The 25,102-nt window shown below is 36.9% G+C and overlaps 1 protein-coding gene and 1 pseudogene across 1 annotated transcript in view; both read right to left on the reverse strand.

Annotated features, from left to right (window-relative positions):
* Positions 1–25,102, reverse strand: part of LOC129057614 (protein FRG1-like) — a 309,759-nt gene that overhangs the window by 251,301 nt on the left and 33,356 nt on the right. The window lies entirely within an intron of this gene.
* LOC129057613 (mucin-19-like) lies at positions 18,641–19,338 on the reverse strand (annotated as a pseudogene).

Consider the following 25,102-nt stretch of genomic DNA (forward strand, 5'->3'; position numbering starts at 1 on the left):
CATCATTCTCAGTAAACTATCACAAGAACAAAAAACCAAACACCGTATATTCTCACTTATAGGTGGGAATTGAACAACGAGGACACATGGACACAGGAAGGGGAACATCACACTCTGGGGCCTGCTGTGGGGTGGGGATAGTGGGGAGGGTTAGCTTTAGGAGATATACCTAATGCTAAATGGCACATGTATACATATGTAAATATCCTGCACAATGTGAACATGTACCCTAAAACTTAAAGTATAATAATAATAAAATTAAAAAAGACCTGTGTATGTTGATTATTTATCCGTGTGTATGTTACTATGCAAAATTATATTATTTTTAGTAACTTAGATTATGTAAATATGTATTATATTTTAGGCAATAGCAAATATTAACACATTTTTTAATGTATAGCTTAGATAATAGTGGATGATTACAATTAATTAATATTAGCTACTTACAACACTTATGCAAACAGAAATTCTAAAACTAAATTTGTATTAACTTTGAAAATTTTAAACTATTTTCTACAAAGTTTTTAAATTACAAACAATAAAATAGAAACTTTATAAAAAAAGAAATGCTATGAGAAATAGTTATATTTTGATTCCTTAATTTTTCTGAATATTAGTACTTGGAGCTTCACCGTGAGTAAATCCAGTAGGCTACACAAATTTTCTCTTCAGTAAAATGGCCAAACAGAAGGCATTCAATTTTTAAATATATGATGCAATTTTATTACCTTTTTTTCTATATAAATGACACAAAATTTAGACCAATAAAAACAGAATTTCTTCCTTGAAATTTCAAGAGTTGAGCTGAGCTGGGAAGAACTAAACTGCTTGATTTCAGAGTTGGAAATTAAAGCAAGTGGCCCACATCAAAGTAATAGTTAAGCCTTTTTGTCTTCGTTTCTGTGATTGTGGTAAGCAACAGGCAAATTCAGATGAAGCACCGACTCCTCATTGTTCCATTTTTTCCTCATGGAAAAGCACCAGGAAAGGGTCAGATGGATCAGCACAAACATGGCACTGTCTCACTGCCTAGGTGGCCCCCTCATTAAAAACAGGCCTGCAATTTTGTACAAAAGGGGGCAGGAGTGCGTAGAGGAGAATGTATGATATGAGCAAGAGTAAAAAGCATGGAGTATTAATAAGAATGTATAAAATTCATTATCAAAGCTCCATTTCTTCTCCAGAAACAGGGATAAGAACAAAAGTTTCTGAAGAAGGCCTCGACAAAAAGTCCCTCAGCAAGGTGCCCCTGAATCTAGATGCCTGGACTGGGAATGAAAAGCTACAAGCGAGCCTCAGTGGCCAAGATGGCCGGTGTTGTTTATTTCAACCCCTCAGAGACTGCAAAGCACTGACATTTATATAGTTCTCCTAAATGCACATGTCAGCAGGAGTGTGACAACCAATGATTTCAAAGATATAATGAGGGTATCAGAATTTCTGGAAAAAATTTAGATAATCTTATCTTTTCAAACTCAAATAACCATATCTGCAGAAAAACTTCAAAGGCATATACCTCCACAATTAATTTTTCAGGAAAGAATAAAGAAGCACAGCTATAGAATAAAAATTAGACTAGAAGTTGATGCTACCTTTCGGAATTGCTAATAATGGAAGCACAGGTTGTTAGAATTGAACATGTCTGATTGGTGAATATAATGTCACAGCAGCATAGATGCAGGAGTATTTGGATCTGACTATGCTATCTAAAGTTAGAATCCTTACATTTTCAAAAGTTTAGAAAAAATAGGTTAGAGTAGTTATGGAGGTGGTATCTCTCCTCTTTGGTTGATTTGGGAATTAACACCAATCCTCATATTAGTTTCTGGTTCATATGTACACCCTGTGTTTTAATCAGGACAATTTAGATAAATACATTGACTTTATCATTTCAGGTGTCTGCAAAGGGAACATTGTTCACATTACACATATCTTTTCACTGGATTAAAATACCTCGACCAAGAATCTTCAATGACCCCATCACTTGAGGTCAGTCATTTATAATAAAAAGAAATCTACTATTCTTTTTAAAATATACCAAGTAAGAGTCATCAAGACCAAAGTTATTCAGAAACAATATACTAATCCAAACACGGCTGTACAATTAGCTCTTAATAAATCCTCAAACTGCATATATAGTGTAGAAATAACATAAGTAGTTATAATGATTAAATATAGTAGAGGAAAAGTTTAAAAGTAAGAAAAAAATAAAGTAGATTATGAAAATAATTCGGTAAAAATGTTAGATATAAAAAAATTTTCAATGTAAAGGATAGAATAAATAGAAAAATTGCATAAATGGAAAAAGGAATTATGAATTAGAATGTAGGATGAAGTGAATATTTAGAAGTCTGAATAGGGTTAAAACAAACAATATGAAAAATTGAAATACATAAAAATCTAGAATAAGTCATGTAGTTTAAGTCCCAGTTTAAATAAATAAAATGGAGTGAATGTCAAATAGAGAATAAAAATATGTAATTATTAAAATAATTACTTATAATAGCTTAAAGGCATAACTATTAAAAGAAATACAATAGTTAAAAGCATAATACCAAAATAGAGAAAATCACATAAAGCCATCTAAGATAAAATTCAAATTAATTATAAAGTAATGAAAACAAACCTATTTCTCAACATGTGAATAAGATCAAGAATCCAGTTGATTATGGTCTTCAAAGTTCTGAGGGAAAGACATGTAAATTTAAAATTACATATATTTCAAAAGTTATTTTCAGGATTGAGGAAAAATGTGCCTTAACACAAAAAAGCAATGTAAACTGAGTATATTTACCTCAGTAAAATGCATTTAAAATTTGTTGAAACTTTAGATTATGAAGAAAAATACTCTTCCTGAGAACAAATATTGAGATAAAATAAATGTACAAACATCCAAATAGATCGAAACTATATTAACACTGTGTCAAACTATACACAATGTGTGATATATCCATATGAAGCACATTTATGGAAGAATAAAAGAAAATATTATCCCAAGTGTTATATTAAATAAAAGAGTAAATTTGGTAATAAATGAGTAAATAAGAAAAATAATTCTTGCCCAGGTTTCATTTGGTTTAGCTTTAGTGGGGTAGAGCCAGTCACTACTAATACAGAAGTTGAGAATCCATGAGAGGAAGACAACACATAGTGTATAACTAAAATGAGTGAGTTTGAAATTCACCAACCAGTACATTCTGGGATTAATGGCAATGGCTTTTAGTATGCTCAAACAGCAGGTGGTGCATGGGAAGAAGCTGCTCATTGTCATGTTAAGATAGACAGTAGGCTTCTATTTGAGGCCACTCTAGAGAACATCTTGCCAATCTATGTCTGTAGAGAACAAGTTTGTCATGGTAGGAGCATCACTATGTAGATGAAGGCCTAGTTATGGATGCTCTGGTCACAGGCCCTGGGCCTGCAACCCAAAAAGCAGGCAAAAATCCAGAAGACAGGAAGGAACATGACAGAGATTCCAATTCTATGGAATAAAAAGCACTTTTATGGCACTATTATTTGAAGATGTGTCCTTTATCAGAAAAGTAAATGCATATCTGGAAAAACAAACAGAACAAAAAAGTCTCTTCTTAGAAAATCTCTGTGATTATGTCAACCAAGACCACCACTCTCCTCAGTGCCGACCATTATGGTTACCGCAATCAAAAAGTCCTGAGTCATCCCTAGCAATCCCATGTGAACCATCCTCCTAGCCTGCTCTTTCCTTCACTTCCCATAAACATCAGATATGCAATGATGCCACTGAGGCCCCCTCCTTTTGTGCTTTTATTATCTTCACATTTCCTGAACAGTTATAAGTGCCATGTTTCCCGGAATTTTTAAGTTTATTTTTATATCTTCTGTTAAATTACACAAGATCATGGACAATGACATATGAACATTTGTATCTGCACACTTGTTACAGTGTTAGGTTAAGTTTTATAAAAAGTGAATGACTGGAGATAGGTAGACAATCCATGGGTCATTTTTTTTTCACTCTACGAATTAATATGAGGTGGAGAAAAGTTGTAATGTGTAATTGATCAAACTTTCTTCATCAAACTTTTTAATAAGAGCAGTAATCTATTTATGAGGATAGAGCACTCCTGACCTAAACACATCCCGAAAGACCACACCTCCCAATACTGCTGCTTTGGGGATTAATTTTCAACATAAAATTTTAAGGGAAACAAAAACATGAAAACCATGCCTCATGTCCCCAATTCATTTTTAATTCCACACAAAATACAATCATTCCATCTACTAGACTCTATAATTCTAAACTCACTCCAGAATCAACTTTAAAATCTAACCTCAAAGTCTTGCCCAAACCTCATATGGGTGAAAGTCAAGGTATAATTCATTCTAATGCAAGATTTTTCTTTAGCTGTGGATCTATGAAATCTAACATGTTATGTGTTTTTGAAATACAAAGGTGGGAAAGGCAAAGGACACACATTGCTGTTTCAAAAGGGAAAAATAGGCAAGAAGAAATAAATAACAGGTCCCAAGTGTGTTATTAAAAAAAAAAAAAAGACATGCCATGCACGGTATCTCATACCTGTAATCCCAGCAGTTTGGGAGGCCAAGGCAGGTGGATCACTTGAGGTCAAGTGTTCAAATCCACCTGGCAATATAGTGAAACCCCATCTCTACTAAAAAAATACAAAAATACAAAAATTAGCCAAGCCAGGTAGCACTCACTTTTGGTCCCAGCTACTTGCGAGGCTGAGGCAAGAGAATCACTCTAGCCCAGGTGGCAGAGGTTGCAATGAGCTGAGAACACACCACTGAACTCTAGTCTGGGCAACAGACAGAGAATCCATCTCAAAATAAATAAATAAACAAAATTAACGGACAAAAACTGCTCAAATTTGAAAAAAGGACAAACACACTCAAGAACTTTAGTGGACTTTGACCAGCATAAATTTAAAGAAAACCAAAGTGAGACACAATATAAAACTGTTAAATATCTCATAGAAAAAACTTCAAAAATTTCAAGAGAAAAAAGATTAAACACATACAATTTAGGCCTGCTAATACTATCAACAAATGTATTTAAAGATATTTTACAGTTCAGATTGTGGGATGACATATTCAAGTTCAAAAAAAAAAGAGAAATATTACCAACAAAGAACATTATATATGGGAAAACTCTCATTGAAACATGAAAGTGAAATTAAGATTTTTTCAGATAAACTGAAGCCGAAGCAGTTTATGACCACTAGGATTGTTCTTCAAGAAATACCAGAAAGTCCTTTGAAATTAAAAAATGAGAGTACCAAAAAGCCATACAATAATATAAAACTGTACTGTAAAGCAAATATATAGAGAAATATGGCATCCTGTATTATTGTGATGTTGGTAAGTAATTTTAATTCCCTTATGGAATTTGACACAAAATACACAAAAATATTTTATATGTATGTTAAAGAATACATCATATAAAAAGGCCTAATTTGTGACATCAAGAACAACGTGTGTGTTGGGAAAGACAGTCATGTGAAAGACTGGAGTTTTTATATGCTAATGGAGATAACATCAGATTAAACTAGATTGTTATAACTTTGAGACGTTTCATGTAATATGTATAGTAATCACAAAGATAATACATGTAGAATGTATACAAAAGAAAAATAAATAAAATCATGTTAGTACAAAAATTAATTAGACAAAAAGGAAGACAGCAAGAAATAAAATAAATAAATAAAAGAACTACAAAAGAAACACAATACAATTAACAAAATGGCGATAGTAACTCCTTAACTGCAAATAATAACCTTATAGGTAACAATGTTAAATTCTCCAATAACAGACACAAGGTCACTGAAAAAATAAAAATATAAAATCAAATAAATTCTGTTTATAAACTGTTTATAAAACTAAAAATATAAAATCAAATAAATTCTGTTTATTTAAGCATAAACATGGATTGAAAATGCAGGGATGGAAAATTATATTCTATATGGTACCAAATCATCCTAAATAGCAACCAAAGTATAAAAATGTTGATCACACTTACATTAGATGATTAGACTTTAAGCAAAAACTGTCATAAAGACAAACAAGGACATTATATAATAAAAATAAATCTCCAAGAAGACATCATAATTAAAATGTGCACATGTATCAGCAACTATTCCATACACATAACACAAATAATTACAGAATTAAAAGGAGAAATAGCCTGAGTACAGTGGATCACGCATGCTTGTAATCCCTTCCTCTTGGCGGGGGCTGAGGCAGGAGGATGGCTTGAGCCCAGGAGTTGAGACTAACCTGGACAAGATAGCAACACTTCGTCTGTGTAAAAAACAAAATTATAAATAAAAACAAAGGGAGGAATAGAGACCACCACCAAAATGATAGGAGATTTTAATAACGGAGAGGACAACCTGGCAGACCAAATGAAGACAGAGGATTGAGCAGGGAGTTATTCAACCAAATCCAGCAGAATTTTAGAAAGGGTCTTCTCAACAACAGAATGAACATGCTTCTGCTGCGCACATGGAACATTCTTGAGACTATATCACAAATCGGACCACAAAAAAATCAATTCAAGAAAATTAAAATCATACAAAATATCATTTACAACTAACATGGAATGGAACTAGAAGTGAATACCAGAAGAAAAATTTAAAAATTTGCAAATACATAAAAATCAAGTAACATGCTCCTAAACAACATTATGGGTTAAAGAAGAAATCACAGAGAAAATTTCAACATAACTGGAGACAAAGCATAACAAAATTATTGAATGCATCTAAAGCTTGTATTCAATTGTAGTAGTAAATGTGTACATTAAAAAAATCTATCTAAATCAACCAGTAAATGTAACCAAACATAAGTAAAGAATAAAAATTTCAGCAGTTATAAATAAATAACAATTAAAGCCATAGAAAAATCAATTAAAGTTTGGTTTTATTGAAAAGATTAAGAAAACTGACAAACAGTTAGATTAAAAGAAAAAGAAGTTATCTCAAATAATTAAATTCAGAAATAAAAGAGGAGCTATTACTACTGATGCCAAAAAAGTAGGAAAAGAAGAGATTATAAAAGTTTAATTCCAAGTATACACTAAAAAATGTGATAAGCTAAGAGATATAGACAAATGTCTAGAAATATAGATTATACTAAAAATAAACCATAAAAAGATCTGAATAGGCATATAAGTAGTAACAACAACCTCCCCTCAAAAAGCCCAGACACGAATCACTTCATTAAATTATTTTTTTCAAAATGTTAAAGCAGGGTTAACACCAACCCTTCTTAAACTACTTCAGAAAAATGAAAAAGAGAAAACAATTTCCAACTTATTTTATGAGCCCAGCATTAACACAACACCGAACCCCACAAAGACACTAAGGAAAAAAAAATACAACTACAAATCAATTTTCCTTTTGACTATTGATGTAAAAATTCTCCTCAGAATATTAGAATACCAAATTCAATAACATATTGCAAGGATTATACACCGTGACGAAGAAGGAGTTATCTCTCCAATGTAAGTATTGTTCAACACATGTAAATCAATCTAATTGTTTTTTATTTTTTTATTATACTTTAAGTTCTAGGGTACATGTGGACAACGTGCGGGTTTGTTACATAGGTTTACATGTGCCATGTTGTTTTGCTGCACCCATCAACTTATCATTTACATTAGATATTTCTCCTACTGCTGTCTCTCCTCTAGCCCTTCCAGCCCCTGACAGGCCCTGTTGTGTGATGTTACCTGCCTTGTGTCCAAGTGTTCTCATTGGTAAATTCCCATCTATGAGTGAGAAAATGTGGTGTTTGGTTATCTGTCCTTGTGATCGTTTGCTGAAAATGTTGGTTTCCGGCTTCATCCAAGTCCCCGCAAAGGACAAAAACTCATCCGTTTTTATGGCTGTGTACTATTCCATGGTAGATACTTGCTGAATTTTCTTAATCAGTTCTATCATTGATGGACATTTGGGTTGGTTCCAAGTCTTTGCTATTGTGAATAGTGCTGCAATAAACATACGTGTGCATATCTTTATAGTGGCATGATTTATAATCCTTTGGGTATATACCAGTGATGAGATCGCTGGGTCAGATGGTATTTTTAGTTCTAGATCCTGGAGGAATGGCCACACTGTCTTCCACAATGGTGGAACTAATTTAAAATCCCACCAACAGTGTAAAAGCCTTCCTATTTTTCCACATCCTCTCCAGCATCTGTTGTTTCCTGACTTTCAAATAATCGCCATTATAACTGGCATGAGATTGTATATCATTGTGGTTTTGATTTGCATTTCTCTGATGACCAATGATGATGAGCATTTTCTCATGTGTCTGTTGGCTGCGTAGATGTCTTCTTTTGAGAATTGTCTGTCCATATCCTTTGCCCACTTTTTGATGGTGTTTTTTTTCTTGTAAATTTGTTTAAGTTTTTTTGAAGATTCTGAATATTAGCCTTTTGTCAGATGGATAGATTGCCAACAAATTTCTCCCATTCTGTAGGTTGTCTGTTCAGGCTGTTGGTAGTTTCTCTTCCTGGGCAGAAGCGCTTTAGTTTAATTAGATCTGATTTGTCTATTCTGGCTTTTGTTGCCATTGCTTTTGGTGTTTTAGTCATGAAATCTTTGCCCATGCCTATATCCTGAATGGTGTAACCTAGAATTTCTTCTAGGGTTTTTATGGTTTTAGGCCTAACATTTAAGTCTTTAATCCCTGTTGAATTAATTTGTGTATTAGGTGTAAGGAAAGAATCCAGTTTCAGCTTTCTACATATGGCTAGCCAGTTTTCTCAGCACCATTTATTAAATAGGGAATCCTTTCTCCATTGCTTGTTTTTGTCAGATTTGTCAAAGATCAGATGGTTGTAGATGTGTGGTGTTATTTCTGAGGCCTCTGTTCTATTCCATTGGTCTATAGATCTGTTTTGATATCAGTACCATGCTATTTGGTTACTGTAGCCTTGAAATATAGATTGAAGTCAGGTAGTATGATGCCTCCGGCTTTGTTCTTTTTGCTTAGATTGTCTTGGCGATATGGGCTCTTTTTTGGTTCCATATGAACTTTAAAGTAGTATTTTCCAATTCTGTGAAGAAAGTCATTGGTAGCTTGATGGGGATGGCATTGAATCTGTAAATTACCTAGGGCAGTATGACCATTTTCACAATATTGATTCTTTCTATCCATGAGCATGGAATGTTCTTCCGTTTGTTTGTGTCCTCTTTTATTTCATTGAGCAGTGATTTGTAGTTTTCCTTGAAGAGGTCCTTCACATCCCTTGTAAGATATATTCCAAGGTATTTTATTCTCTTTGTAGCAATTGTGAATGGGAGTTGACTCATGATTTGCCTCTCTGTTTGTCTGTTATTGGTGTATAGAAATGCTCGTGATTTTTGCATATTGATTTCTTATCTTGAGACTTTGCTAAAGTCGCTTATCAGCTTAAGGAGATTTTGGGCTGAGAAAATGAAGTTTTCTAAATATACAATCAAGTCATCTGCAAACGAGATAATTTGACTTCCTAATTGAATACCTCTGTTTCTTTCTCTTGCCTGATTGCCCTGGCCAGAATTTGCAACACTATTTTGAATAGGAGAGATGAGAGAAATCATTCTTGTCTTGTGTCATTTTTGAAAGAGAATGGTTCCAGTTTTACTGATTTAGTATGATATTGGCTGTGGGTTTGTCATAAATAGCTCTTATTATTTTGAGATACATTTCATCAATATGTAGTTTCTTGAGAGTATTTAGCAGGAAAGACTGTTGAATTTTGTCCGAGGCCTTTTATATATCTATGGAGATAGTCACGTGGTTTTTGTCATTGATTCTGTTTGTGTGATGGATTAAATTTATTAATTTGTGTATGTTGCACCAGCTTTGCATTCCAGGGATGAAGACTACTTGATCATGGTGCATAAGCTTTTTGATGTGTTGCTGGATTCCATTTGCCAGTATTTTATTGAGGATTTTCACATTGATATTCATCAAGGATATTGGTCTAAAATTCTCTTTTTTTTGTTTTGTCTTTGCCAGGGTTTGGTATCAGGATGATACTGGTCCCATAAAATGAATTAGGGAGGATTTCCTATTTTTCTAATGATTGGAATAGTTTCAGAAGGAATGGTATGGTTCCAGCTCCTTTTTATACCTCTGGTAGGATTCAGCTGTGAATCCATCTGGTCCTGGATATTTTTTTGTTGGTATGCTATTAATTATTGCCTCAATTTCAGAGCCTGTTATTGGTCTATTCAGAGATTCAACTTCTTCCTGGTTTAATCTTGGGAGGGTGTATGTGTCCAGGAATTTATCCATTTCTTCTAGATTTTCTAGTTTATTTGTGAAGAGGAGTTTATAGTATTCTCTGATGGTATTTTGTATTTCTGTGGGATCAGTGATGATATACCATTTATCTTTTTTTATTGTGTCTATTTGATTCTTGTCTTTTTTCCTCTTTATTAGTCTTGCTAGTGGTCTATCAATTTTGTTGATAGTTTCAAAAAATCAGCTCCTAAATTCATTGAATTTTTTAAGGGTTTTTTGTGTCTCTATCTCCTTTAGTTCTGCTCTGATCTTTCTTGCCTTTTGCTTACTTTTGAATGTGTTTGCTCTTGTTTCTCTAGTTCTTTTTATTGTGATGTGGGGCTGTTTATTTTAGATCTTTCCTCCTTTATCTTGTGGGCATTTAGTACTATAAATTTCCCTCTACACACTGCTTTAGATGTGTCCCAGACATTCTGGTGTTTTTCTCTTTGTTCTCACTGGTTTCAAGGAACATCTTTATTTTTGCCTTCATTTCCTTATTTCCCCAGTAGCCGTTCAGGAGCAGGTTGTTCTGTTTCCATGTATTTGTGCCGTTTTGAGTGAGTTTCTTAATTCTAAGTTCTAATTTGATTGCACTGTGATCTGAGAGACAATTTGTTGTGACATCTATTCTTTTACATTTGATGAGGAGTGCTTACTTCCAATTATGTGACCAATTTTAGAATAAGTGCGATGTGGTGCTGAGAAGAATGTTTATTCTGTTGATATGGGGTGGAGAGTTCTGTAGATTTCTACTAGGTCAGCTTGTTGCAGAGCTGAGTTCAAGTCCTGGATATCCTTGTTATCCTTCTGTCTTATTGATCTATCTAATATTGACAGTGGAGTGTTAAAGTCTCCCATTATTATTGTGTGGGAGTCTAAGTCTGTTTGTAGGTATTTGAGGACTTACTTTATGAATCTGGGTGCTCCTATACTGGGTGCATATATATTTAGGGTAGTTAGCTCTTCTTGATGAATTGATCCTTTTACCATTATGTGATGGCCTTCTTTACGTCTTTTGATCTTTGTTGGTTTAAATTCTGTTTTATCAGAGACTAGGATTGCAATCTCTGATGTTTTTTAATTTTTAATTTGTTTTGCTTTCCATTTGCTTGGTCGATCTTCCTCCATCCCTTTATTTTGAGCCTATGTGTGTCTCTGCATGTGAGATTGGCCTCCTGAATACAGCACTCTGATGGGTCTTGACTCTTTATCCAATTTGACAGTCTATGTCTTTTTATTGAGGCATTTAGACCATTTACATTTCAGGTCAATAATGTTATGTGTGAATTTGATCCTGTCATTGTTATGTTAACTCACTGTTTTTCCCGTTAATTGATGCAGCTTCTTCATAGTATCGATGGTCTTTACAATTTGGCATTTTTTTTTTGCAGTGGCTGGTACCAGTAGTTCCTTTCCATGCTTAGTGCTTGCTTCAGGAGCTCTTTTAAGGCAGGCCAGGTGATGTCAAAATCTCTCAGAACTTGCTTGTCTGTAAGGGATTTTATTTCTCCTTCACTTATGAAGCTTAGTTTAGCTGGATATGAAATTCTGGGCTGAAAATTCTTTTCCTTAAGAATGTTGAATATTGGTCCCCACTCTGTTCTGGCTTCTAGGGTTTCTGCTGTGAGATCTGCTGTTAGTCTGATGGGTTTCCACTTGTGGGAAACCCGACCTTTCTCTCTGGCTGCCATTAACATTTTTTCCTTCATTTCAACCATGGTGAATTTAACAATTAATATCTTGGGGTTGCTCTTATCCAAGTATCTTTGTGGTGTTCTCTGTATTTCCTGAATTTGAAGGTTGGCCTGCCTTGCTACATTGGGAAAATTCTCCTGAATAATATCCTAAGGAGCGCTTTCCAACTTGGTTCCATTCTCTCTGTCACATTTAGGTACACCAAGCAAACTTAGATTTGGTGTTTTCACATAGTCCCATTTTTCCTGGAGATTTTGTTCGTTTCTTTTCACTCTTTTTACTCTAAACTTTTCCTCTCACTTTATTTTATTAATTTGATCTTCAATCACTGATATCCTTTCTTCCACTGGATTGAATCAGCTATTGAAGATTGTGCATGTGTCACACAATTCTTGTGCCATGGTTATCAGCTCCATAAGGTCATTTAAGGTATTCTCTACACTGCTTATTCTAGTTAGCCATTGTCTGACCTTTTTTTAAGGTTTTTAGCTTCCTTGCGATGTGTTCAAACATGCTCCTATAGCTCGGAGAAGTTTGTTATTACCAGCCTTCTGAAGCCTCCTTCTGTCAACTCGTCAAAGTCATTCTCCCTCCAGCTTTGTTCCGTTGCTGGTGAGGAGCTGCAATCCTTTGGAGGAAAAGAAGTGCTCTGGTTTTTAGGATTTTCTGCTTTTCTGCTCTGGTTTCTTCCCATCTTTGTGGTTTTATCTACCTTTGGTCTTTGATGTTGGTAACCTACAGATGAGGTTTTGATGTGGAAGTCCTTTTTGTTTATGCTGCTTCTATTCCTTTCTGTTTGTTAGTTTTCCTTCTAACAGTCAGGTCCCTCAGCTGCAGGTCTGTTGGAGTTTGCTGGAGGTCCACTCCAGACCCTGTTTGCCTGGGTATCAAAAGAGGAGGCTGCAGAACAGCAAATACTGCTGCTTGATCCTTCCCTGGAAGCTTCATTGAAGAGGGTCTCTCACCTGTATGAGGTGTCTGTTGGCCCTTACTAAGAGGTGTCTCCTAGTTAGGCTACATGGGGTTCAGGGACCCACTTGAGGAGGCAGTATGTCCATTCTCAGAGCTCAAACATCATGCCAGGAGAACCACTGCTCTCTTCAGAGCTGTCAGATGGGATGTTTAAGTCTGCAGAAGTTTCTGCTACCTTTTATTCAGCTATGCCCTGCCCACAGATGTGGAGTTTATAAAGGCAGTAGGCTTTGCTGAGCTGTGAATGGCTCTACCCTTTCAAGCTTCCTGGCCACTTTGTTTGCCTACTGAAGCCTCAAAAATTGCGGATTCAGCTCCACATACCTGCAGCATGAAGGTTAATCTCAGACTGCTGTGCTAGCAGTGAGCAAGGCTGTATGGGTGTGGGACCCAATGAACCAGGCACAGGAGAGTATCTCCTGGTCTGCCAAGTGCTAAGACTGTGTGAAAAGTGCAGTATTTGGGTGAGAGTGTCTTGTTTTTCCAGGTACTGTCTGTCATGCCTTCCCTTGGCTAGGAAAGTAAAATCCCCCAAACCCGTTGCACTTACTGGGTGAGTTGATGCCCTCCCCTGCTTCAGCTCACCCTCCATGGGATGAACTCACTGTCCAACCAGTCCCAATGAGATGAATCAGGTACCTCAGTTGGAAATGCAGAAATCACCCATCTTCCATTGATCACACTGGGAGCTGCAGACCAGAGCTCTTCCTATTTGGCCATATTGGAATAAGAGTTTAAATCAATCAATTTAATATATCATATTAACAGAGTAAAAGATATAAACCACACAATCATCTCAAATAATGCAAAAAAGTCAATTGACAATATTAATCATCTTTTCAAGATAAAAAAACACTCAATAAACTAGAAATAAAAGGAAACTAACATAACAAAAGATATGTAAATAACTCATCACCAACTGGGTTCAACAGCTCATGCCTATAGCCTCAAAAGTTTGGGTGGCTGAGGGGGGTAGATGATTTTAGGTCAGGAGTTCCAGACCAGCCTGACAAACATGGTGAATCCCTCTCTCTACAAAAAATGTTAACATTAGCTGGACGTTGTGGTGTATGCCTGCTGTCCCAGCTATCAGGGAGGCTGAGGCATGAGAACAGCTTGAACTCGGGAGGTGGAGGTTGCAGTGAGCCCAGATCATGCCACTGCACTCCAGCCTGGGTGACAGAGCAAGATCCTATCTCAAAAAAACAAAAACAACAACAAAACCAAGAAAACAGAAACAATCATCGCTAATATTATACTGAATTCTGAAGTGTGGAAAGTTTATCCTCTAAGATTAATAATAAGGCAAGATATTCACTGTTGCCACATCTATTCAAAAATAGCAGTGAAGGTCCTGGCAAAACAACTAGGCAACGAAAGAAAGAAAAGATCCACATTCTAAAGGAAGAAGTAAAATTACCTGTTACTTATGATATGATGTTAGATACAAAAAATCCTATATGCTGAAAACAATACCTGTTAGAGCTAATAGTTGCATTTAGCAAAATTGCAGAATACAAAATTAAGTGGTTCTCTTCATTACAATGTACAATCCAAGTTTTTAAAATTCCATTGAAAACAGCATTAAGAAGAATATACTTTGGAATAAACAAGCAAAGAGATGTAAGACTAGTATGCTAGAAGTTGTAAGATGTTGCTGAAGAAAAGTCACAAACAATGGGGAAGATATTCTATGTTTATAGATTAGATAATTGAAAAGATATCCCATATTCATAAATTAGAAAACAATTTTCTTTAGTCTATACTAATGAAATCAACAACAGATTAAATGCAATAGCTATATAAATCATAACAATATTTACTTGCAGAAATACAAAATTCTAAAACCTATGAAATCTCAAGACTGAAAATAGCCAATTAAACTTGTAAAAGAATGTCAAGTGGGGAGCCCTCACAATTTTTAAATCAAAAACTAATTGCAGTGCTGTTGAACGCTTTTCAAATGTGGTATTTTGAGGCCAGGTTCTATGACTTACACGTGTAACCTCAGCACTTTGTGAGGCTGAGGTAGGAGGATTCCTTGAACCCAGGAGTTCAAACCACACTGGGCATCATAGTGAGAACACCCATCGCTATTAAAATAAAAATTAAAATTAAGCTGGCAATGTGACATGAACCTGTAGTCTCAGCTATTCCAGAGGCTGAGGTGAGAGGATTGCTTAAGCCTGGGAGAGCAAGGCTGCAGTGAGCCACGGTCGCACCAGTGCACCCCAGCATGGATGACAGAGAACCTGTCTCAAAAAGTAAAAAGGAGAAAATCTAAAAAGAAATGTATTAAATCAAGACATGTGGAGATAGTAAATAATAGAGACACCTCTCTCCACAAAAGCCTTGTACATATGGTCAAAATGATCTTCAACAAGGGTGCAAAGGCCAACTTATGGAGAGGGAATAGCCCCCTTTAACAAAAAACTTTATGAAGACTTGCTATCAACAGGTAAAGTATGGAAGTCAGAATTGTAGTTTATTCTATATTTTTTAAAAAACTCAAAATGTGTAAGTCTGAAAGCCTTACACAAAAATATAAGGGAAAAATATCCAAAATTATGCCATGGAATTTGGCATTGGGTTCTTGGCTGCCAGCAGCCCCACATCCCTGGAGCATCCATCCGCTCACCGCTGCCTGGTGCTGGGTCCTTCCACACCTGTCACACTGCTTTGTGAGGGGCTCTGAGGGGCACGAGCCAGGACAGCACGCCGAGCACAGGGCACAGGCCGGGCTTTCTCGGGCTATTCGAGGGCAGGCTGTCCCCATGACTGCCTCAGGCGCCGGAGGGAGGACAGCTTGATCCGAGTCTGCGGAAGGAGGAAGAAGCTCGTGTCCTGAGCCAGCAGGGACACAGAGGCAGATGCGGGACACAGGGACACAGGGGTGGATGCCATAAAAATATACGGCATATATTTTGAAGCATGGCCGCAATTTGAATAATTAGAATATCTAAAATCTCCAAAGATTGTTATGCTGAAACTGTACCAAAATTTATCATTCCAGTGTCTACAGGGAATTTTTAATAGTTGTTATTTTTATAATAAAATTAAACTTTAATGAAATAACTGACTTTCAAACTTCCGCAAGAGGACAAATATTCAGCCAGAGGTATCAGTTCCCGGTTTTTGCTCTGGGTCCTCTCTGGTCTCCCACAGCCCCTCCTGCATCACCCAGGTCTAAGGGGCCACGTGGCCTGGCCTGCGTCCCCTCATCCCTCCCCTTCCCCACCCAGCTCCTGCAGCGCTCTCCTGAGGCAGAGGCGGCGAACCGTCCAGAGCTGGAGGCTCCCTCGCCCCGGGCATCACCGCTCCACCCCTCTCTGCACCTGCCCAGCCCCTGGCAAAGGAATCGCCTGGGCCTGGCTAGCTTCCCGCCCCCCAATGCCTGCCCTGTGCCTGCAATGGCGAGGCTGCCAACAAGAGGTGCCAGAGGCTGCGGCGCAACCAGCCCAGAGCGCAGGGTCCCACTCACCTGGGAGCGGGGGCACGTCCCTCCCGGTAGGCGATGGAATTAAGATTGTTTCCTTATTTATTTTACTTAAAACTGGTAGAATGTTACTATTATATGAAGAACCCACGACTCTGTCAGTAAATTTGAGCAAACGTTTATTAGTTTTTGTCAGTTTAACTAGTTCTTTTGTTTCTATTATTAAGGTGAAATTTAAATTCAATCTGAAATCAGTAAGATACAGAGAGATTTTAATGACAAGTGAATATTTTTTTCTCAGGGGGAACTGAATTATGAATTGAATGGATGAATTTTGAATTAAGTGAATGAATTCATTACCAAGGTAGAGAGGACACTAACCAATCGATAGTTTTAATCAATCTGTATTCCCTCCCTCCTCCCTCTTTGTTTTTTGTTTGTTTGTTTGTTTCGTTGTTGGTTTTTGAGACAGAGTTTTGCTCCGTCTCCCAGGCTGGAGTGATGTGGCGCGATCTTGGCTCACTACAACCTCCGCCCCCCGGATTCAAGCGACTCTCTGCCTCAGATCCCCGAGTAGCTGGGATTACAGGCGCCAGCCACCATGCCCAGTTAATTTTTCTGTTTCCATTAGAGGCGGGGTTTCACCACATTGGCCAAGCTGGTCTCAAACTCCTGACCTCGGGTGATCCGCTCACCTTGGCCTCCCAAAGTGTTGGGATTACAGGCGTGAGCCACCAGTCCCGGCCCCTCCTGCCCCTCTGTATTATGACCATCTGTACCCAGCATTTAGCTCCCAATTATGAGAGAGAACATGAGGTATTTTGTTTTTGCTTTTGCATTAGCTTGCTAGAAACAATGCATCCATGTTGCTTCAAATGACATAATTTTTTATGACTGTATAGTATTCCATGAGTCTTTATCCAGATCACCACTGCTGGACGCCTGGGTTAAGTCTATGTCTTTGTGATTGTGAATAGTGCTGTGATAAAAATATGGCTACATGTGTCTTTTTGGTAGATATTTATTTTCTTTCGGATATATACCCAGTAATGGGGTTACTGGGTTGAATGGTAGTTCAACTCTCAGTTCTTTAAGAAATTCCAAACCTGCTTTCCACAGTGGCTGAACTAATTTACATTCCTTCAGAAAGTGTATGAGTGTTCTCTATTCTCTAAATCATCACTGATATGTGTTTTTCTTTTGACTTTTCAAAAAAAAGCCATTGTGACTGGTGTGAAATGGTATTTCATTTCGGTTTTGATTTGCATTTCTCTAATAGTGATGATGAGCACTTTTCCATATGTTTGTTGGGTGCTTGTGTGTATGTCCTCTTTTGAGAAGTGTCTGTTCATGTGCTGTTGCCCACTTTTTAATGGAGTTACTTGCTGCTTGCTTGTTGATTTGTTTAAGTTCCTTATAGGTTCTGAATAATAGACCTCTGTTAGATGTGTAGTTTGTGAATATTTTCTTTCATTCTGTGGGTTATCTCTTTACTACTTTGATAGTTTCTCTTGTTATGCAAAAGTTTTTCAGTTTAATTAAATCCCACTTGTCAATTTTTGTTTTAGTTGCAATTGCTTTTGAGGACTAAGCCATAAATTATTTGCCAAGGCCATTATCAAGAAAAGTATTTCCTAGGTATTTTTCTAGGCATTTTATAGCTTGAGATTTTCAATTTAACTCTTTAATCCATCTTAAGCTAATTTTTGTATTTGGTGAAATATGGGGGTCTAGTTTTACTCTACTGCATGTGACTAGGCAGTTATCCCCGCATTATTTATTAAATAAAAAGTCTTTTTCCCATTGCTTACTTTTGTCAACTTTGTTAAAGATGTGATGGTTGCAGGCATGTGGACTTAGTTTCTAGTACTCTAGTCTGTTCCATTGGTCTATGTGTCTGTTTTACTAACAGTACCAGGTTGTTTTGATTACTATAGTCTTCTATTATAGTTTGAAGTCATGTAATATGATGTCTCTAGCTTATGTCTTGCTTTAGTATTGCTTTGGCTTGGCTATTCAGACTCCTTTTAGGTTCCATAAAAATTTTAAATGTTTTCTATTTTGTGAAAAATGACATTAGTGGTTTGATAGGAAAAGCATTGAATCTGTAAATCGCTTTGAGCAGTATACTCATCTGCACACAGATGATACTCCACTGTATGTTCTGTGGTTGTTGGGTGAAGTGTATTGTAATTCCAAATGGTCAAGCCGGACCCTACCCCGGCCAGCTCCTCCTCTGTCAGAGCTCGAGACCTCTAGTCAGGGGCCCTCTGCAGCCACCAGAGATGGGACAGAGGGCCGCTTCCTGCCCTCGTGCAGCTGCTGCAGGGCAGACCGCCTGGCTTGGCCGCAGCCACAGTAACATCTGGTCGTGTCTCCGAGATGTGGGGAGTGTCGGCGGGCTCAGGAGTTACCTGGAGGCTGCTGCCTGCACACAGAAGGCAGCTGCAGCTTGGGTGCCCGGGGGGCTGGAGGTGCATGGCCTGGTCGGCCTCGGGATCGCCAGCGTTCCCAGCCTGAGGCCCCCCAGGCCGTGCCTGCCAACCACTCCTCCACCTGAGGGAGATCGGGGCTGCTGCCATGGGCACTCGGCAGTCACCCCGTGTGGGGCTGAGTGGCGGGTTCTCAGTTCTCGCTCCTGTGCAGCCGCCGCCGGGCAGAATGCCTGGCTTGACCACAGCCACTGGTACACCAGGCCCTGGTTCTGCGAGGCTGGGAGTGCGAGCGGGCTCGGGGGTTGCCAGGCAGCTGCTGCCTGCACACAGAGGGAGACTGCAGTTTGGGCGGCCAGGAGGCAGAGCATGGTATGGGTGGCCTCTGGAATGCATGCGCGCCATGCCTGAGGGCCCCCCTGGTGGTGTCAACTGCCCCGGTCTTCCTCTGCTGGAGCCTGGAGCAGCTGGAATGGCCACTCTGCAGTCACAGGGGATAGAGTTAAGTTTTCTTATCCCACGCATGCACACAAAAAGGTAACTATTCTGTGAGGTAATTAACATGTTCATTGACTTCATTTTAGTAATAATTTCAGAATGTGCATATAAACGCATCACATGTACAATTTTTATTTCTCTATTACACCTCAGTAAAGCTGAAAGAATCAACAGTCACAGTTGGACACTTCAATATCTCATTTTAATTAATGGATAGAAAAACCAGACAGAAGCTTCATGAGAAATACAAGACTTAAACAACAGTATAAGCCACTGAGAGCTAATACACATATACAGGACTGTCCATCCAACAACAGCAGAATATACATTCTTTTCAAGTGTATATGGAACTTTCTCTAGGATAGGCCATATCTTCATCCACAAAATATGTCCTAATAATTTTTAAAAGTTTGAAATCATACAAAATATAATTTACAACCACAATGGAAGAAACAAAAGATAAATAAGTGAAAACTGGAAAATTCACAAAAATGTGGTAATTAAACAATACAGTCTTCAACTACCAGTGAGTGAAAAAATAAATCACAAGCAACATTATAAAATATCTTGAGACAAATTAAAATAAAAACAAAACATAACAAAACTTATTGAATACAGTGAAAGTAGAAAATATATGGATATAAACAACTACATTTAAGAAAAAATCTCAAATCAATATCCTGACTCTATACCTAAAGGCAGTGGAAGAAAACAAAAAAAGACTGAATGCAAAGCTAGCAGAAGGAAAGAAATAATAAACAACATAATTAGAGCATAAATCAATAAAATAGAAGGTTGGAGAGCAGTAGAATGAACACAGATTCTTTGAAAGATCAAGCCTTTCACTATATTGACTGAGCAAAACATGGAAGACTAATTTTTAAAACAATAAATGAAAGCAGAGCCATTACTACCAGCTTCACAGAAATGCAAAAGGATTACAGGAGTATACTGTGAACAACTGTCTAACAAAAAATTAGGGGCCCTGGATGAAATGGATGAATCTCTAGAAAGACACAAACTACCAAAGTGGCTCAAGAAGAAAGAGAAAATCTGAATAGACCTATAACCTAGGAGATTGTATTAGTAATGGAAAGCGATTAACAAAGAAACATTTATGACCAAATAGCTGCATTAACTGTTGAGTCAACCTAACATTTAAAGAAGAATTAATACCATTTCTTCTCAAACTCTTCTGACAAAATATATGAAGAAGGAATACTTGATAATTCATTTTTTGATAACAGCATTATCCTTACCCCAAAGCCAAAGAGAGCACAAAAAGGAGAACTACAGCACAATATCCCTTATGAATATATAAGCAAAAATCTCAGCAAAATACTAGCAATACTAACAAAATACTAGCAGCAATACTGTATAATCAAAGGATTGTAAATTATCACCCTGTGAGATTTATCCCCAAAATGCAAGGGTGGCTCACCCTATAAAAAATCAATCAGTGTAATAAACCGTAACAGGAAAAGGAATAAGCAAGTGATTATTTCCATTGGTGCAGAAAAAACATTGATGAAATACAACACCCTTTTATAATAAAAATACTCAATAAACTACGCATGGAAGGGAACTTCTGCAACATGACAATGGGATGTATAAAAAACCAACAGTTAATATCGTGATCAATGATGAAACAGTGAAAGCTGTTTTCCTAACATCTGGAACAAGACAAGGATGGTGCATTTGCCACTTCTGTTCAATGTAGCACTGGCAGTTCTAGCCAGAGCAATTAGGCAAGACAAAGAAATAAAAGGCATCGAAATTAGAAATAAAAAATAGAAGTAAAATTATATCTACACATGATCTTATGGGTATAAAGCTCCAAACAAAACACAAAACCGATTATAACTAATAAAAGAGGCAGGATGCAAAACAAACATAGGCAAATGAGCTATATTTCCATATAGTTGTAAAGAACTATGAAAACATTTTAAAAATTCCATTTATAATAGCATCAAAGAATAAATTATTCAGGCAGAAATCTAACCATCATGGTACACACAAAACTTTGCTGGAAAAAAATAAAGAGTGTGGAAATAACTGGAAAGACATTCTGCATTCACGGGTTGTAAGACAATATTGTTAAGATGACAATACCATCTAAAGTAATCTACAGATTCAATGCAATACCATCAAAATTCCAAAGGCATTTGTGCAGAAACAAAGAAACTCGCTCTAAAATTCACACAAAAATTCAAAGGATCTGACATTCAAAACAATCTTGAAAAAGAATATTGGAAAACTCACATTTTTCAGTTTCACAGCCTACTACAAATCTACAGTCATCAAGAGAATGTGGTACCGGCATAAGACCAATAGACTTTTAGACCAATAGAACAGAACAGATTTGAGATACTACAAATTAGTCCTCACATATATGGTCAATGACTGTTCAACAAGGTGGCCAAGTCTAGTCAAGGGAGGAAAGAACAGTCTCTTCAACAGCTGAATGTAAGTGCACAAGAAAGAAATTGGACCCCTACCTTGCAGTATATACAAAAATTAATTATAAATTAATAAAAGACTTAAATGTAAGGACTAAAAATATGTAACTCTTAGAAGAAAATACAAGGTAAATCTTTATGACCTTTGAGTTTTAAGTGTATTTTGAAATATGACAGAAAAGCACACATAACAAAAGAAAATACATGTAAATTAGATTTAACCAAAATAAAAACCCATTATGCATCAAAGGATACTATCAAGGGAGTAAAAAGACTACCCATAGTATGTGAGAAAATATGTATCTTATAAAATCAAAATGTGTATCTGATAAAAGCTTAATATCCCACATTTCAACAACAGAATTTCTAACATCTCAATAAAAAAATAGGCAATGGACTTGAATAGACATTTCTCCAAAGAAGATACACAAATGTCTAAGAAGGACAAGAAAAGATGCTAAACACCGTTATTCATTAATAAAATGCAAGACAAAACCCAAATGAAATGCCACTTTGCATCCACTAGTAGGGCTTTCATAACAATGACACAGGAAATCAATGTTGCTAAGGAGGTGGAGAAATTGGAGCCCTCATGAACTGGCTGCTAGGAATAGAAAATGATGCACTTGCTGTGAAAAACAATTTGGTGGTTCCTCACAGAATGAGCATTGGGTGAAAAACGAAATCAAGATGGAAATGTAAAATGTAAAAAATTTCTTCGAACTGGATGACACAACCTATCAAGACCTCTGGGATACAGCAAAGGCAGTGCTAAGAGGAAAGTTTCTAGCCCTAAACACCTACGTCAAAAACTCTGAAAAAGTACAAACAGACAATCTAAGTTCACATCTCAGGGAACTAGAGAAGCAGGTACAAGTCAAACCCAATCCCAGCAAACAAAGGAAATAACCAAGATCAGAGCAGAACTAAATGAAATTGACATAACAACAACAACAAAAAAATACAAAACATAAATTAAACAAGAAGTTGGTTATTTGAAAAGATAAATAAAACTGATAGACCATTAGCAAGATTAACCAAGAAAAGGAGAGAGGAAATCCAAGTAACCTCACTAAGAAATGAAACAGGGAATATTACAAATGAAACCACTGAAATATTAAAGATTATTCAAGGGTACTATAAACACCTTTTGGCACATAAACTAGAAAACCTAGAAAAGTTGGATAAATTCCTGGAAAAATACAACCCTCCTAGCTTAAATCTGGAAGAATTAGATACCCCAAGCAGACCAATAAAGCAAGCAGCAAGATTGAAATGATAATTTTAAAATTACCAACAGAAAAAGCCGAGGACCAGAGAGATTCACAGCAGAATTCTACCAGACATTCAAAGAATGTCTTCTTTCATTCAAAGAAGAAATGATACCAATCTTTTCACACTATTCCACAAGACAGAGAAAAAAGAAACCTTCCTTGATTCATTCTATGAAGCCAGCATCACCCTAATGCCAAAACCATGAAAGGACATAACCAAAAAAGAAAACTACAGACTAATATCCTTGATGAACGCAGATGCCAAAATCCTTAACAAAATACTATCTAACTGAATCCAACAACATATCAAAAAGATAATCCACCATGATCAAGTGGGTTTCATACAAGTGATACAGGAATGGTTTAACATATGCAAGCCAATAAATGCGATACACCAAATAAACAGAATTCAAAGAAAAACAACATGATTGTATCAACAGATGCAGAAAAAGCATTCGACAAAATCTAGCATTGCTTTATGATTAAAGCTCTCAGCAAAATAGGCATACAAGGGACATAGCTTAAGGTAATAAAAGCCATCTATGACAAACCCACAGCCAACATAATACTGAATGGGGAAAAGGTGAAAGCATTTCCTTTGAGAACTGGAACAAGACGAGGAGCCTACTCTCATGACTCCTCTTCAACATAGTACTGGAATTCCTAGCCAGAGAAATCAGACAAAAGAAGGAAATAGAGGAAATCCAAATCGGTAAAGAGGAAGTCAAACTGTCACTGGTTGCTGACGATATGATCTTTCGCCTTGAAAACCCTACGGACTCCTCTAGAAAGCTCCTAGAAGTGATAAAAGAATTCAGCAAAGTTTCCAGATACAAGATTAATGGACACAAATCAGTAGCTCTTCTATACATCAACAGCTACCAAGCAGAGAATCACATCAAGAACACAACCCCTTTTACAATAGCTGCAAAAAATCAAACAAACAAAAAAAAAATGTAGGAATATATCTAGCAAAGGAATCAAAAGACCTCTACAATAAAAATTACAAAACACTGCTGAAAGAAATCATAGATGGAGTCAAGCACAGTGGCGCATGCCTATAATCCCAGCTACTTGGGAAGTTGAAGCAGGAGAATCACTTGAACCCGGGAGGCAGAAATTGTAGTGAGTCGAGGTCACACCATTGCACTCCCACCTCAGCGACAAGAGCGAAACTCCCTCTGAAAAAAAAAAAAAAAAAAAAGAAAGAAAAGAAATCATAGATCACACAAACAAATGGAAACCCATCCCCATGCTCATGGATGGGTGCAACCAATATTGTGAAAACTACCATTCTGTTAAAGGCAATCAACAAATTCAATGCAATCCCCATCTGAATACCACCATCATTCTTCACAGAATTATAAAAACAATTCTAAAATTAATATGGAACCAAAAGAGAGCCATGTAGCCAAACCAAGGCTAAGCAAAAAAAAAAAAAAAAAAAAAAAACCTGAAGGCATCACACTACCTAATTTTGAACTGTACATTAAAGCCATAGTTACCAAAACTACATGGTACTGGCTTAAAAATAGCACATAGACCAATGGAACAGAAGAGAGAACCCAGAAATTAACCCAAATACTTACAGCCAACTGATCTTCGACAAAGTAAACAAAAACATAAAGTGGGGAAAGAACACCCTTTTCAACATATGATGTTGGGATAATTGGAGAGTCAAATGTAGGGGAATAAAACTGCATTCTCATCTCTCACCTTATACAAAAATCTACTCAAGATGGATTAAGAACTTAAACCTAATTCCTGAACTATAAAAATTCTAGAAGATAACACTGGATAGACCCTTCTAGATATTGGCATAGACAAGGATTTCATGACCAAGAACCCAAATGCAAATGCAATAAAAACAAATACAAATAGCTGGGACTTAATTAAACTAAAAAGCTTTTGCATGGCAAAGGGAACAGTCAGCAGAGTAAATAGACAACCCACAGAGTGGGAACCCTGACCCTGACCCCTAACACCTGACGCTGACCCCTAACCCCTGACCCTAACCCTAACCTCTAACCCCTAACCCCTAACCCTAACCCCTAACCC

This window comes from Pongo abelii, chromosome 12 (genome assembly GCF_028885655.2).
Source record: "Pongo abelii isolate AG06213 chromosome 12, NHGRI_mPonAbe1-v2.0_pri, whole genome shotgun sequence".
In the NCBI taxonomy this organism is placed as follows: Eukaryota; Metazoa; Chordata; class Mammalia; order Primates; family Hominidae; genus Pongo; species Pongo abelii.